At 37.0% G+C, this 16,864-nt stretch overlaps 1 protein-coding gene across 6 annotated transcripts in view; it reads left to right on the top strand.

The window, feature by feature from the left end:
- The window catches only part of RBM6 (RNA binding motif protein 6), a 72,779-nt gene that overhangs the window by 32,207 nt on the left and 23,708 nt on the right, over positions 1-16,864 (top strand). The gene's annotated exons all lie outside the window — the stretch shown is intronic.

Here is a 16,864-nt window from a genome sequence, read left to right as displayed (position 1 = left end):
TACAAGCAGGTTTAATCTTTCATTACAAAATCTCACAGTTTTCCTGAATTATCTACACTCACATGTTCATGCTTTGCTGGCGTGATAGATTCGAAGTGTGGTAGTAAAGGAAAATGCTCCCAGTTCTGGTGGTTGTCCTTGTGAGTTTGCGTATCTAGTGGATTTCAAGATAAGCATTCAATCTGAGGTGTTTTACTTTCTTGACTGCGTCACAGCAAATTGACAATCTTGACTGTATTGCAAACACTTTATTCTGTAAGCAACATTGTTATATGCTTGAATATATACTTGCACCTGTCTTGGTTTTATGCTAGACCTTAATACTCAGTTTTGAGTGAAAAATCTTGTTTGCATTCTCGCTCCATCTGTTTATGTGATTTTATCTGGTGCAGATATATGGAACTATATTGTCTGCCTGCATTCATATTAATTGTGTGCAAGTTGAAGCTACTCAAAAGAGGTTTAGTATACTGCAAATGTACCTGGCTAATCTGAATATCTTTAATGTTCTTTTTTTTTTTAAAGAAATAAGAAACCACCCTTATATACTCAGTGATAGTGTGGGCTAGATTCTCATGTTGGTAATTCTATAAGTAAAAATCATAAATTAAGATATTTGAGATAATTAAGAGAGATGCCTTTCTTTTGAAAATGAGCCCAGTATTTTTCACATATAGAAACTGTATGAACGTTATCATCTAATGCTTTATGTTGTTTCAGCTAGGCCCATTTTTGAATTGATAACATTTCTCATTAAATTCCTATTAGTCTAATGATGCATTAGACTAATTTCCTATTAGGAAATGATGCATTTTTATACAAATTGAATTAATAAGTTAATATTAACATCTGTTCAGATTCATAATTGAATCAAGTGTGGCTGAGATAAATCAGACCAGCTTTTCAGTGTCAGAGTATCTTTTTGTCAACACATATCTCAATTTTATCATTGTCCACACTGAAACTTCACCAACTGCCAAAATAAATCATAAAATAATTAAGCATTGCAGTGCTAAATATTTTTATCCCATTTTAACACAATTCTTTCCTATATTGTTCAAATTATCAATACTAAACTAGAATTTTAGATTTGGTAGTTTTAAAAAAGGCAGAATTATGAAGTTGCTGTCCCTGTAGATAACGAACTCCAGCCAGATTTTCCAATGGGCCTATTGTTTTTCTTCTACATTTATTGTAATATATAATTCTTCCTCAGTAGAATAAAAGCAAATACACAGTTGTATTTAAGATTACCATATTTTTCGGAGTATAAGACACCCCCCCCCCCCAAAGAGGGTGAAAATTTGGGTGCATCTTATATACCGAATGTAGCCAAGAATGCAAGGCATGGAGGAGGCGATGGTCTATGGCAATCCCTGCAGCCTGGAACAGCTGATTGGGAGTATTCCGGGAAGCCAATCCACCCGCCAATCAGCTGCTCGTGCTGAATCAGGCTGCAATAATGTGCTGAAGTTGACCTAGCTGTTCGCTATTTGCTGCAAGGACTGTCAGAGTTTGCAGCAGCAAGCAAAACACAAACAGAGGAGAGGAGTTTCAGTTTCAGTGATCAGCACAGCATGCAGCTTTAGAACAATTGACCTAAGCCACACTCAGACTACTTGCTGTCTCCTTCCTTGTTGCTCACACAGCAAATACTGTTTCCAAATAGTCTCACACACTGACAGGATGCTAGCCAGATGAATACCATGAATGCTGGTAGGCAGAGGCAGATTTTTTTCCCCTTATTTTCCTCCCCCCAAACTAAGGTCCATCTTATACTCCAGAGCATCTTATACTCCGAAAAATACAGTAATTTCAAGCCGTTAAAATGATAAGATAACCGTCCTTTTTACGTCTTCTCCATATATAAAAGTTCTGAAGCAGTTTGAACAGAAGCTTATCACTGAAATTCTAAGCTTCCTTTATCATTGTAAAAGAAGTGGAATATTAATTTCACTGGATTTAAATGTGTTCTTGTTTTTTTTAAATCTGCATGTGTTGAGTCTGGACAATAGCTTGAACTAATCCCTTTGGTTTCTTGGCAAGATTTTCAAGACTGATTTGTTATTGCCTTCTTCCTACTGCTGAGAGAGAGTGCCTGGCCCACAGTTACCTCTCTGGCTTCATGCCTAATGTCGGACTAGAGCTCACAGTCGTCCCAGTTTCTAGCCTGATGCCTTAACCATTATACCAAATTGGCTGTTTAAATGGTGGGAAATACAAAATAGTTGTATAATGTACTTTCAGTTGACCATCAGGCAATTGCCTATGAACCCTACAAATGTGATATAAATACCAGCAAAGAAAATACTGTCTTATGTTTAATATGACTAGTGTTTTGTAAAGGTTTCACTGATAAGAACCAACCACAAAATTTTGTGTTCAGTACCCATTTTTATCACCAAACTGCCAAAAAATGGAAGCAGCCTCGTCTTCCCTCATTCTCTTTCTAGTTTATGATATATCACACTTCATTTTAGGTAACCTGAAAGTATTTCTACAGTCCACAGCTTATGATTTGGTGGTTTTGGAGCCATAATTAATTCAAACAATAACTTTTGTTGCTCAGTTTATTGATGTTGGGCAATGCAGTTTTACGTAACTTCTAAAAAGATTGAACTTAGTGAAGGATATTGTTCAATTCTGTAAAAAAAATAAGAAAACTTTAAAAGATAATTGAGTTTTTATTCAAGTATGGCCTAAACCAGTTGTTATCGAAAATATTTATTGATATGTTGAGTTCTTTTCAGTTGAGTAGCCTAATAATAGCCTATTGAGCTTCCTTTTGCAAGTGAAGAAACATATATTGCATCCATCTCTTTCAAATAACTCAGAGATAGGGGTGGCGGGGGAAGGGAATGAGTATTCCAGCTAAGCACATTTTTTTGGTACTTATATTACGATTAAATTTTGTGGCATTTTGATTATTAACTCAGATTGTCCAGGTCCATCTTGATTTTGTTCAGTGATCCTGGAGTGATGACTGACTGACTGACTGACTGACTGACTGACTGAGTGTGTGTGTGTGTGTGTGTGTGTGTGTGTGTGTGTGTGTGAGAGAGAGAGAGAGAGAGAGAGAGAGAGAGAGAGAGAGAGAGAGAGAGAGAGAGAGAGAGAGAGAGAGAGATTATGATTATATGCCATCAAGTCGTTTTCAACTCTTCGTGACTACATAGATTTTCTCCATGAATATATGAATGTTTTAGATTCCTGGGGATTTCATTCTGTATATAAAACTTCTGTTCCCCGTTTTTAATACAAACTTTTCTAATATAAACTTTTCTGGCAGTTTGGTCTGTTTTAGCTGATTGGATTAAAACTGAAAGTTGAAATTTCCCCAGGCATTTTAGAAACATTGTTTGGCTACATTAATAAAGGCAGCAATGAATGAAAGGCAAAACCTAAACATAATAAATTTCTGCTGAATTATTGTTACGTTGAATAGAGGGAATTATTTGAAGTTTAGGGTTTGGTATTCGCAATAGTGTAATTATTTATTGCAGAGTGATGAAGCAAATGGTGCAAGCTATAAGTGATATCTCTGTCTTTATTGTTATACATACATTATGTTCCACCAAGCTTCCTGAGCATCCTGTGTTCCTTTTAAGGATTTGTACAAAGTTTGTCTTTGGATAGCTTGGTTTAAGTTGTCTGTTGCTTGGTTTGGCGTGGGTGGGTGTTTCCATATCAGTATGTTTGCAAGGTAACAGTTTTCAAAATTCATTACTGGGACAAACTACAAAAAATCTTGTATGAATCAATATGTACTAAGTGGTGGGATTCAAGTAATTTAACAACCGGTTCTCTGCCCTAATGATTTCTTCCAATAACCAGTTTGCCAAACTGGTCAGAAAGTTAATAACCGGTTCTCCCGAAGTGGTGCGAACTGGCTGAATCCCACCACTGGTACTAAGTGGAATTCATGTTCCACGTAAGCATTTTCGCCGCTTAGGATCTAACTCTTTCATTTCTCTGCTAAAGAACAGCCCTGAAAATGAAATACTTAATAGTATTTAATTAATTAATTAAAATTGGTATTGTTGAATGCTCATTTTTTTTCTGAAGGCATTGGGTTCTTTCATGTGATTTTTGTTTTATCTTTAGGAAAAAAACATTAACTCCCACAGTGGGATAAAAGAATTTTAAAAATATGACCTAGGCAAGTCATTGACGTATTTTTATTAAGACAGTGGATGGAAATGTAAGACTTAAAAAGCTAACTAGTTGTTTATTCCTTTTGTGTACATGTTGTCCTCTACTAAAAGAGCCTGCCTATTATGGTCTTGAGCCATGATGATTGTAAAGCAGGTCATCATGTGACCAACCTGATATTAAAACCTCTTTTTGTGGCAGTTGTTAAGCTAATCACCATCATCATTAAGGGAATCTACAGTCATTAAATGAATACAGCAATCGTTAAGCGAAGCCATTGTTTGTTGTGGAGCATTTCTGCACTGATGCAGAAGCATCATAAATTGTGGTCATGTGACCATGGGAATGCTGCAAAAATCCGTAAATGGCAGAGAAGGCATGCTGTCGATCCCATCAGTCAGGAAATTCCGGCGGGGTCCAGGGGAAGAGCCTTCTTTGCTGTGGCTCCTGCCCTTTGAAACATCTTGCCCCCTGATGTAAGATTTGCTCCACCTTTCTGACCTTCCACAAGATCTTAAAGACCAGGCTCTGTTTGTTGGCGTGGGGCTCCAATGGGACAGTATCATGCTGGAGGTGGTTGACGGACTAATAGCTGATCCCACTCCCACCCCGAATATTCTGCACCCTCCCTCCCAATCTTTTAATCATAATCCGTATTTTTATTGTATTTAATTATATATGTATTTTATAGTTTTAATGTTGTAAGCCTCTGGGAGTCCTGGTGAGATGGTTGGCAAACAAACTTAATAAATAAATAAATAAATTTAATAAATAAAATAGTGCAGGTCAGTTGCCAAGCTCCTGAAATGCACCATGTGACCATGGGGTGGGGGTGGGGTTGGCCTTCTGAACTTCAGAGCTGGGTCATAAGTACCTTTTGGGAGATCCGTCAAAATGGGTCACTAAGCAACTTGATATAACTTGTATTTGTATTGCTGCTTATAAAACATCTTTTTTTTCAAGAGTTCAGTCCATGAAACTTCATAATTTGCTGAATGCATAAAGATGAAAATATTTCCAGTGTTGGTTTCTTTATGTTCATTTTTTATTGTTCAGTTTATGTTATAAAGTCCAAATTAATTTAATTTACAAAAATTGAAGGATGCTTTTATAGGTCATTGTACATATTATGTTGAAAATAGGCCTTGAGGATCTTGCAAAAATGAAGTAGATGAAAGTAGCTGAAGTAGATGAAGTAGCTCTGTCGCTGGAATATATTACAGGATTGGGTGATCCATTTCTGATTCATTGCACATTTTTCATTATGTGACATACATTCAGTAAAAAGCATTAGAATATGTGGCTTATAAATAAGGGTTACTGAATGTATTTGAATTATGATTCTTTGAATCATAATTCATAAAGGTGCACTAGAACACTTTTAATGAAAATCTGTTGGTAACTAGGAGAAATGGTTTGTCGTTGTTCTAGCTAGGTTTGTTTTGTGTGTCTGTCAACCCAGTAGAATACCAACCCAAAAGTGGGCAAGGATAATATTTTTTCAATAAAATAATTGGAGTTTATTATTATTGATTCAATAAGAACATGTTCAGCCAATCATGACACAAGGAGAAAAGAGCCCCAGGCTGTATGATTTCTCCTTTTATATGCACCGAAGATTCAGGCCCAAGAAAATATTTGGGATTCCATGTATGTGGGAAAGTGGGAAATTACTTCTGTAATTCACTTAGTTTTCACACATCACCCCCCCCCCCCCAAAAAAAAAGGTGGGTCTATTTTTCAAATAGATTTGATGTCGAATATTTACATTCGGGAATAAACAAATTTTTTGTTGTTATTATCCAAATAAAATGATCTAATTATGTTTAATTTTAAAGACATTTATTCGGAGAAAAAAATACTTTACAGATAATAAATAACTATGGTAGCTAGAAACTTGATATTGAAATTGTTTAGATTCCAGCATAAAAATAGCAAACATTTCTCCAGTCCAAATTTTGTGTTTATGTATTGACCTGAATATTTTGACCATATTGAACTGCAGTTGTGAAAATGCATCATTGAGAATGATTTGTTGCTATACATTCAGTACCAGTGAGAAACGAACATGAGTGCTGTAAATTGCCTACATTAAATTGCAAGGAAATTTAGCTGACATCCAGATGGGAGCATTGCTATATCCCCATATCCAGTGGACATACTTAATTTTACATTGAGAAGACCTAATTTTAATTTAATTAGTTAAATTTTTGTATTGAACTTATTAAATAGACACAATGCATCCTATTTGTATTTAGCTTAGTGTTGCAATGTCTTGAGAAATTTTAAGCATAAATGGTTTTATTTGTATTGAAATATTCAATGAAAGAAAAATAATAGTATTTTTGAAGAAACATAAATTTGAAGAAATATTAGGAACTTTTTGTTGTTTTTCTAGCCTCTGTAAAGAAATAACGTGTTTAGTTTGCTTTGAGTAAAAAGATGGAAAATTAAGGGTGGGGTAAAAATGATAAAATTATTCTCAATCTTTATAAAGATGAGAACCCAGTTCTGAAATAAGCTAATTAAATGAATAAGCTGGTAACAGATGGCTTTTTGGAAAGTAAATGAGAACAAAACACGTTATTTGATAGAGTTAAAATCTTTTACGAGTTATATTATACATTTTTCAGTGGGCTTGAACATAGTGTGAGGGCAGTGTTTTAAGATATAGGTAGTCCCCGACTTATAATCACAATTGAGCCCCAGATCTCTGTTGCTAAGTGAGAAAGTTGTTAAGTGAATTTTGCCCCATCTTACAATCTTTCTTTCCACAATTGTTAAGTGAATTCTGGATTCCCCATTGACCTTTCTTATCAGAAGATGATCACATGAGCCCCGAACACTGCAGCTGCCATAAATACAAATCAGTTGCCAAGCATCTGAATTTGATCACATGACTATGGAGATGCTGGAACAATTGTAAGTGTGAAAACGGCCATACGTCACTTTTCTCCATTGTGCTGGGCAGAAAATCCAAGGCATGGGTTGCTCTGCTCTTCTGATCATAGGCTGAGTCAATCAGGTCTTTGGCCATGCCTCCTTAGGCTGCGCATACCCAGTTTTGACTCAGCCTTCAATCAGGGAAGATGGAAAAAGGTGCTGGAGAAAATTTAAAGATTTATTCAGGAAAAGCAAAAACATCAAGTTCTTCAGAAAAGTAAGGTCCCGGCTCCGCGAAAAGCCTTCATGACATACAAACGGCTCCTTCGGCCTCTTTGGTAAGAGCACCTTGCACTGTGGCATCAGCTTTAAAGCAATAGCGCCCTATAGCTGATCGGTGCGCTAAGTCGAGTGCTAAATTGGTGCTAAATTGAGGGCTACCTGTATTGGTTTCCATTATATTAATTGTTTGTGCCTCTTGTTATTAAACTAGCTAGAATCGTCTGTAGCTAGCTATTTTTGGGCTAATTCAGGTTGATATTTTTTGAAACCCATGGCTATAACCAGAATACTTAAGGGTATGAATATATTTGATGAAGCATAGGAGGCTGGTCTCTGTATCATGCTGTGGTCTGGTAGATGGATACTAAAAGCTGATAGTACCAAGATTGTGGAATGCCGTCCCAGACGGAAGTTGCCAAGTTGGGTTGAGGGATCTGTTAAGGTCTGTTAACATTATAATCTAGTTACATTGGTGCATTGTTGAATTAATTGTTGCATGCTTTTTCATTGTGCAAAGAAAGATATGTCAATGATTTAACCAAGAGAGAAAATCCATTGTCACTTAGTCTTTTATTTTTTTCCGTCTGATCTGCTATTTCTTCTGCAAAACTCTTAAAAATAGTGTGGTGAATCTGTGGTCTTCCAAGTATTAGCACTACTAACTATGGGATATACTGTTGTGGCTGATCATAGTTGAAATCAACATTTTGAGGATCACAACACTCTTAATTCTGTCCTAAATATAAGCTTTTATTGTATATTCACATTGAAACTGCACTTTGAATGAAGAATGATGGAAAAATCCATCATAATGTTTTATCCGGTTGCTCAAACTTGTTAACATTAGAACATTTAACATAAGGAGAGGTGGGTGAAAATTGCTTCAGGCTTGGTTGCTGCTGTTGAACCAGTCAGTGCATCCATATGTTGAAAATTATTTCTTCTCTAGCCTTCTAACTAATTTAATTTTTCTGTACTTTATTTTTGGGTGCTTTTTTCTTACACTTTTCTGAATCCTGCAAATTTCCATGAAGGTATAGATTGACATGCTATTTCTTTTCTCTTTGTACCTTCACACTGTAGAATGTTACTGTGATTTGATATTTTTCTTGCAGTAAAAATAATGTTTTAAATCCAAATTGGGCTTGTAACATGGACATACTTAATGAAGTTGAATTGGAAATAAAGTTCCCCTACATTAGAAATTATTGACTCTTCAAAATTTCTAATTGCTCCTCTTCTAATTTGTGCCGTCTTGGAACAGGCTTAAAAATTTTGTCCTAACTTCCTCCTACAGCAGGATAGGTTGGTACATTCCTTGACCATAGTGTGCAACATATGCTGGCCCATATGTTGTATATATATGCTTTTTGTTTACTAGGCATATAAATGGTGCTAAAACTCGACAGTTCAATTAATTTCCATTTGACTTATGCTTTAGAAAAAGAAATGGCTTCGCTTTGATAAAATTATTGCTGGTGGATAATAATATAAAGTAATATTAATACCAAACAGAATATAAAAACTGACTGTTTTTATCTAATCAGGAGCAATAGCAATAGACTTTGTATAGAAATGCTTTAATTACGACTTTTTCCTTTTTAAAATGCTTCATCAGCAAGAGTATAGAACAGTGATGACGAACCTTTCCAGCACCGAGTGCTGAAAAGGGAGTGCATGTGCTTGCTTCGTGCATATCTAGGCCACAACCCGGAAGAGTAGCTGCCCAGGGCACATGTGTGTGCCCAAAAATGAACTTCCGGTTTCAGCTACTGAACTTCCGGTTTCATCTAGCTACTCTTCCGGGTTTCTGGCACACTGGCCGGTGTGCATACTCACACAGGAAAACAGAAGACCAGCTCTTCTAGTTTCTGGCACTGCCACATGCAAAAAGGCCAGCTGATCGTTGCGCGTGCATGCATGCCAAAAACCTGAAAGAGGAACGGGCGACACTGCACATGCCAGGCAACATGGCTCCGCATGCCACAGGTTCGCCATCACGGGTATAGAAACTGAACAATATGGAAACACATTAAGTTTAGGTATTTGGCTGTTTACTACTTGGAGCTTTAAAAGAATGAATACATTGAGATACTTATGTAGAATGCAATACAGAATGCTGATTCTAGCACAGAGCTTCATTGAATACAGAAATAAATTACAATGCCTATCAGTATTAGAAATGAAAATCATGTGGCTGGATACTTTGCTATAATTGTTGATATAACTTTTTTTTCTAGTTTAAAATGTCTGCTAACAGTAAAATAGAAAAATAGTCCTATGCAAAATCCATCATATTCATAAAATACTTTGCTCCTGATAGCTGAAAAAGACAGTGATGTCAAAGTCTACTGTTTATACAGAGATTTTACTCAACATTTAATTTTTGTATATTGTATATCAAAGCTACTTTCTGTCACCTCATATGTCAAGTATATTAAAATACATTAAATGGATTGCTTGCATAGTAGTTCACAAAATCTTTTGACAATAATATAATTTATTAAATATAAATGTCACCTGACTCCCTGCAACTCCAATGTATTGCACGAAAGAAAATTTTAGTAACTGATTAATATTCATTTAGCCCTTTCTTGTTTTGTATTTTCAGTCTGCTGAGAGAAATCAAGTTATTTAGAGCATCTGAAGTACCCCATATATCCATATTCAATATTGATATATTTGGGGTTGGAACACCAAGATGGTATTCATTCTAAAAGCCTGGTAGAGTTGGAACCAGTGGTGAAATCTAAAATTTGTTACTACCGGTTCTGTGGGCGTGGCTTGGTGGGAGGGGGGTAATGTGACTGGGTGGGCGTGGCCAATTTTTTTTTCTTTTAAACCCATTTTTTCTACAACCTCTTCGGCGAAAGGTTGTAAAAAAATGCTTTCAAAAGGCACTGACGATTCCAGCTGAGTTGCCTGATCGGCAGAGACTTTTTTTCTTTTAAATGTCTCTAACGATCAGGCAACTCAGCTTGGATCGTCAGAGGCATTTAAAAGAAAAAAAAGTTTTTTTCTTTTAAAAGCCTTTGATGATCCCAGCTGAGCCGCACAATCATCAGAGGCTTTTTTTTTACTTTTAAAAGCATTTTTTTTGGCTGAAGAGGTTGTAGAAAAAATGCTTTTAAAAGTTAAAAAAAAAGCCTCTAATGATTGTGCTGTTCAGCTGAGCATGGGGGGGGGCAGGGATTGTTGCTACCGGTTCTCCAAACCATCCACCTCCATCACTACTGGATCGGGCGATCCAGTCCGAATCGGGAACATTTCATCCCTGGTTGGAACTCTCTGCGTTAAAAGACATCCTCATGCTGTTTAAGAGGAGAGAAGACATGATAAAATGAGCTATGACTTTTTAAACAGTAAATCACAACTGTAACCAGAAGATCACGTGTAATCTATATGTAGATTTTCCAGTTTCTTCCTTACTTCAGCATGTCTTGCTGAAAAACTTCTCTAAAGATAATATCAGCAATGGGTTATGTCAGAAATACTGATAAAGAGTCCACTTAAGAGTAACAGTTAATTCGTCTTCTGATGCTGATGATGATTAGATGCCATCAAGGTTTTTTTTTTAACTTCTAGCAACCACATAGATACATTTTCTCCATGATGATCTGTTCCTGTTTGGTGTTTGAGGTCTTCCAACAATGCACCCATCATCACTGTAACTGAGTCCATCCATCTTGCTGTTGTTATCTACTCTTTTCTTCCATCTTTTCTAGTATTTGAATCTTCTCTAGAGAACTTAGTCTTCATGTAATGTGTCCAAAGTAGGATAATTTGAGCCTGGTCATTTGTACTTCAAGTGAGAACTCTGATTGATTTGTTCAAATGAGCCATTGATTCATTTTCTTGGTTGTCCATAGTATTCTCAAAAATCTCTTCCAACACTCAGGAATCTTTTCCAACATCAAAATTCAGAACTCTCAATACAGATAGTCCTTGACTCAAAGTTCATTTAGTGACCGTTCAAAGTTACAACATCACTGAAAAAAATGACTTATGACAGTTTTTCACACTACAACCATTGTAGCATGGTCATGTGATTTACATTCGGATGCTTGATAACTGACTCACATTTATGACAATTGCAGTGTCCTGGAATCATGTGATCCCCTTTTGCAACCTTCTGACAAGCAAAGTCAGTGGGGAAACCAGATTCACTTAACAAACATGTGATCATGTAATTTAACAACTGCAGTGATTCACTTAACAATTGTGGCAAGAAAAGTCGTAAAATGGGGCAAAACTCACTTAACAAATGTCTGACTTAATAACATAAATTTTGGGCTCAATTGTGGTCGTAAATTGAGGACTACCTGTACTCTTCGTACCTGTTCCTTCAGAGTTCAACTTTAGCTTTTATAGAGGCAGTACCTGGGCTTCCACAGTTCTGATTTTGTAGGTATAGATACATCAGGGAGTTTGAATACCTTAAGGTTTCTAAAACCTTAACGGCTGGTCTACTACATGCTATTCTGCAGTATATTTTTTGACTGCTTGTTCCTTTACTATTGATGGGTGATCCCCAAAGGCAGAAACTATCTACCACATCAATAACTTCAATGTCAGTTCTGGTTGCTCTGCCTGTTGTCATACATGTTGAAAGAAAAGCAGTGGCTCTGACAGCCCCCAGCATGCTCAACCTCTGGCACCACGTCTTCTCCAGCCTCCTCATTGTCCGACTCGAGTGCCAGCTGCATAGGCTGCTGGCGCAGCACCACACCAGCCTCCTCACTGTTGGAATCAGCTAGTAGCTGCACAGGCCGCTGATGGGCCACAACACAGATATGCCAGACACAGGAGAGATTGTATAAGGAGATCACTTAGTTTTTTTTTCCTTTTTATATGTATAATTTGAACTAAATATTTATCTGAATAATCTGTTTATGTTCCTTAAATCACAAAAAGAAAATTTTTAGTATTTACTCCATTAGTAACTTTTATATGATGCTAGCTTTCGGTACTAATGACTGATTTTCATATCAAAAAACTGATATCTGTACTGTTATATTTGAAAAGGATATCATAGGCAGATTGGATATTGTTTTCAAACAAGTACATCTTTGTCTAGGTTACCATCCATATGTCATATTCAAGTAATGAAAAGAACTGTTGGAACTATTCTTCAAGGGTGATCAGTCTTAGGCTACCTCCTTCTGCAGGAAGGTAGGATCTATTAGATTGGTCTGCCCCTGGCAACTGATGGTCCCATTGGTGTTCCAAAGGGAACCGGTGGGTTTATCTGAAAATCTGTTGCATAGTCTGGCTGAGGCCGTGGCTGCTGCCTCGTACAGGTGGAAGCCATGGATAGGATTTTGTCTTTATGGCTTCTCTTGGCATAGCACTCCCAGCACTCCCCGTGGTTCATGGAAGAGTTAAGGGAGCTGAAAAGACTCAAGAGATGTCTAAAGCAGTCAAAGATGAATCCAACAATCACAAATTAGAATTGCTATTAAGGCCTACCTCATGGCAACGAGAGCAGCAAAACACCAGCATTTCTCTGCTCTTATTGAGTCTGCAGATAACCAACTGGTGATCCTGTTTAGGATTACTCAGACCCTCCTGGGGTCTTGGAGGTTTACCTTCAAGGCTGTGCTAAGGAATTTTCATCGTTGCCTCATGGATGAAATTGCTCAGATCTCTTTCTCAGTTGGATACAAAGCATGGATGTGTGTGGAAATGCCTGGGGAGGACTTCCCCTGTTATTTGGGAATAGTTTGATCTCTTTCCAGTCAGGTTTCAGGCCTGGATATGGGACAAAAACAGCATTAGTTGTCCTTTTGGATGATCTCTGGTGGTCAGAGTCTGATGGAGATGATGCATCCATCATGGCTATCCTTTCAATACCATCAAGCATGGTATGAGGGGGAATGGTTCTGTGCCGGTTCATTTCCTTCCTTCAAGGTCAATCCCAGTTGGTGATGATAGAAGTGAGAGATCTAGCCCATGCCCTCTGTTTTGTGAGGTCCCCACAGGACTTGATGCCCTCTGCTTTTTAACATCTACATGAACATGCTGGGTGAGATCATCTGTCACCTTAGGATGAGATAACATAAGTATGCAAATGATATCCAGTTGTACATCTCCATCCCTGGTGAGCTAAATGATGTGGATGCCTTTCACTGCGATCCTGGTAAGATGGAATGGCTGTGGGTGACTTCTTCTGTATCTGGTGTTTATCATCTTTGGTCCTGGATGGGGATGTGCTTCCCCAGAGAGATCCAGTGCATAATCTGGGGGTTCTCCTGGATTCACAAATCTTGCTCGAGAGCAGGTGGCAGTTGTGGCTGGGAGAACCTTTGCTCAACTTCATGTAGTGTACCAGTGATGCTCCTTCCTGAATCGAGAGAGTCTTCTTTCAGTCACTCATTCCTTAGTCTCCTTCTGTACTACCCTTGAAGAATATCTGGAATCTGCAGCTTGTGGAGAATGCGGCAGCACAAGCAGTTCTGTGTACCTTAAGATTGTGCTTGTGACACCTCTGCTATATGAGCTGCGTTGGGTACCAGTTTGCTTCTGGCTCCAATTCAGGGTGTTTGTTATTATGTTTGAATCCCTTCACAGCATAGGACCAAGTTATACTATGTTTCCCTGAAAATAAGACCCTGTCTTATATTTTTTTGAACTAAGCGCTTGGCCTTATTGCCATGTGCTCAAAAGCCCGATTAGGCTTATTATCAGGGGATTTTGGGGAAAACATGGTTTCATTTCTAAACTTTCCAGAGTCATATAAGTGAGATGGGTAGTATAGAAATTAGGTAGGTAGGTAGGTAGGTAGGTAGGTAGGTAGATAAAATATAATTCATACATTTTTGCCTAGGGGCTTTTAAATTTGCTTCTGATGCAATATTTTGTTTTCCCCTTCTTTAGTCACATATTTTCTCTATTTGCACTGAGAGAACACTCTTAGTTTGCCCTTCTGACTAAAAGCATGATCATCAGAAAGATATTTTGTTGTGAAAGATGGTGATGGGAAGGCAGTTAATTTTCTGAGAATTATTATAGAGTCTCTTTAAGGAGGATGGCATATAAGCAAACACAAAGAAACACAGTATGAAGATTAATTTTTCCACTTAATGTTTGAATTCTGAAATATGAGGGAAGGATAAACTTTGTGAAAAGTAAAATGTTCTTAGCATGATTTAAAAATTATATATGTTTTCATATTTAGAGTTTAGGTCAATATAGAAAAATGATTAAGAAGGGCTTATTTTACATTAAAAATTCCTGTAGTGAATACAGCAATGGCTGCAACCCAAGAATTATATGGTGGGGCTGTGTCAAAGAAGAAGTTCTTTGCAACATGCCAGAATGCTTACAAAGCATCTCTTATTGAAGCTGTATCACAGAGTGATTTCCATGCACATCAGTCTTCCCTTATCCCCCCATTTTGTATGCATGGCAGTCATGTGGCATTAGAGGAATTTTAGAAGGAATCTGAGAGATGCAATGAGCAATGAGAAGGCTACCACTTCAGAAATTAAAATTAGTTGGGGGAGGAGAGGCTTAAGGGTTCGAAAGATTCTGTAATGGCTCTTGGGATCCCAATTGCTAGGTCATTAGTTACCGGTACATGCCGTTTTATGAATGAGAAAGAATGCTGGCAGAGTCCAGCTAATCATAAGCAGCTGCTATCTTTGCTGAATTAGATTTTTATGTTAGTTTTTTAATACTACCTTCTAAAACGAGTTACAAGTTAGCAGGGTGGATTTGATTTAAATCAAACTGATTTAAATCATGATTTAAATCACTAGTCAATAAGGCTTGATTTAAATCATAGTTTTCTACATAAAGACTAATTCTTGCTGGTATAACTTTAATATGCAAGTAGATGAAGATTTTTAGAATAACAACTTTTCATATTAGTTTTTTTATCCCCAGTTTAATAGGTTAATCATTCATATTTGGACAACTTTGCTGTTGTACTTAGGAAGGAGAAAAATAATCATTACCTTAATAATAACAATTTAAATAGATTTATTCAACTGAAACAATAACATTACAGCATATGTTATTTGCTTAAATAAACATCCATGTTTGTTAACTAATTTGGCTAAACGAAATATATATATTTTAAGAAACTTAGACTGTCAGCCCAGCCTACACATGAAAAACTTAAATACTGTCCTCTGTAGCTCACTCGTCATCTTCATCTTCTTCTTTGTTCATAATCTGGAAAAGAAAAACAAGCTTTCCTACTTTATTGGGACCCAAACGATTTCTCAATTTAGAATGAATGAGTCCAAAGGAAGAGAATATTCTTTCAACGCCTGCAGAAGAAGCTACTGCTGTTAAAAGTGAAATCATTACTTGAACAGTCTCTAAATCCAAGTGCTTAAGTGACTTCCACCAGTTCACTGGTGTGACTTTCTTTAAAATATCTTCAGCAAACATATATTTCTTGAATGATTCCCGCTTAGCTTTGAAGTTTATTATAGTTGGCATTACAGATGGATGATTACTGGATACCCATGTCATAGCTAACTCCTCTTCCTCAGCACTTAAGTTTTGACCCTGATACTGGATATTGACAATATTTGCCAAAAAATGAGCTGGAGACAGTACTTATCCCATTTGTTTTTTTAATGCCTGTAATTTAATTCTGTCCATGTGTAGTTTTGTTTTTAAGTGTTCACTCAGTTTCTTCCAAATTTCAACAGCATCAGCAATAAAACAGCAATTTTTCTGTATTTTGTTTAAAGCTTCAGAGATGGGTTTCAGGATGCTCAGCATATGTTCAATATTTCTCTTAAGCCCAATGTTGAGGATTTTGGCCATGACAGTGCCATCTATTTTATCTCGATTTTCTTCACAAACTGTCATCAGAATAGGCCAGTTCTTGATATACTGCTCAAAACAGTCCACCACAGAGTTCCATCTAAGATCTTGTGGGAGCGTTAGCTTGGTTCCACCCATCCTTTTCAGAGCTGCTGCAGCAAAATGATTGTTACGGAAGTATTTAGCAATTTCAACAACATTAGTCTTTATTTCTGGAACACTTAAGTCTTTGGCTAAGAGGTGCAGCAAATGAGCACTGCAACCATATGTTATTAGCTTTGTATTCCCTTCCTGCTCTTCTAAATTTCTTCTTATCTTGGATACATTTGCAGCATTGTCTGCGACCAAACTGCTTACTAGACATTTGAATTTTTGTTCACATGTTATTATAGCTTTTACTGCCACTTCTTGTAAGTATTCTACTGTGTGTGCATTTCCTGACGTATCAATTGTTTGTGCAAGGAAGACTTTCCCTTCTTCTGTTGTTATACAACTACATACAATAGGATCATTGTGGACATTACTCCACCTATCAATACTTAGGTTAACAATTCTACCCTCCAGAGCTGTTGCACATTGCTCCATTTCTCTGTCATACACTTTATCCAGCAGTTTCCCTGCAATATCTGCTCTGCTGGGTGGACTGTATCCTGGTCTCAGTGACTGAACCATATTAATGAAATGTGGGTTCTCAGTCAGATGGAAAGAAGAGTTTGTTGCATAAACAAACTGGGCAATTTTTTCATCAATTAACTCTTTTTCT

The sequence above is a fragment of the Pituophis catenifer genome, unplaced genomic scaffold (genome assembly GCF_029215685.1).
Source record: "Pituophis catenifer annectens isolate HBS135680 unplaced genomic scaffold, rPitCat1.0.hap2 SCAF_2, whole genome shotgun sequence".
Lineage (NCBI taxonomy): Eukaryota > Metazoa > Chordata > Lepidosauria > Squamata > Colubridae > Pituophis > Pituophis catenifer.
This window is presented reverse-complemented; position numbering and strand designations above follow the sequence as displayed.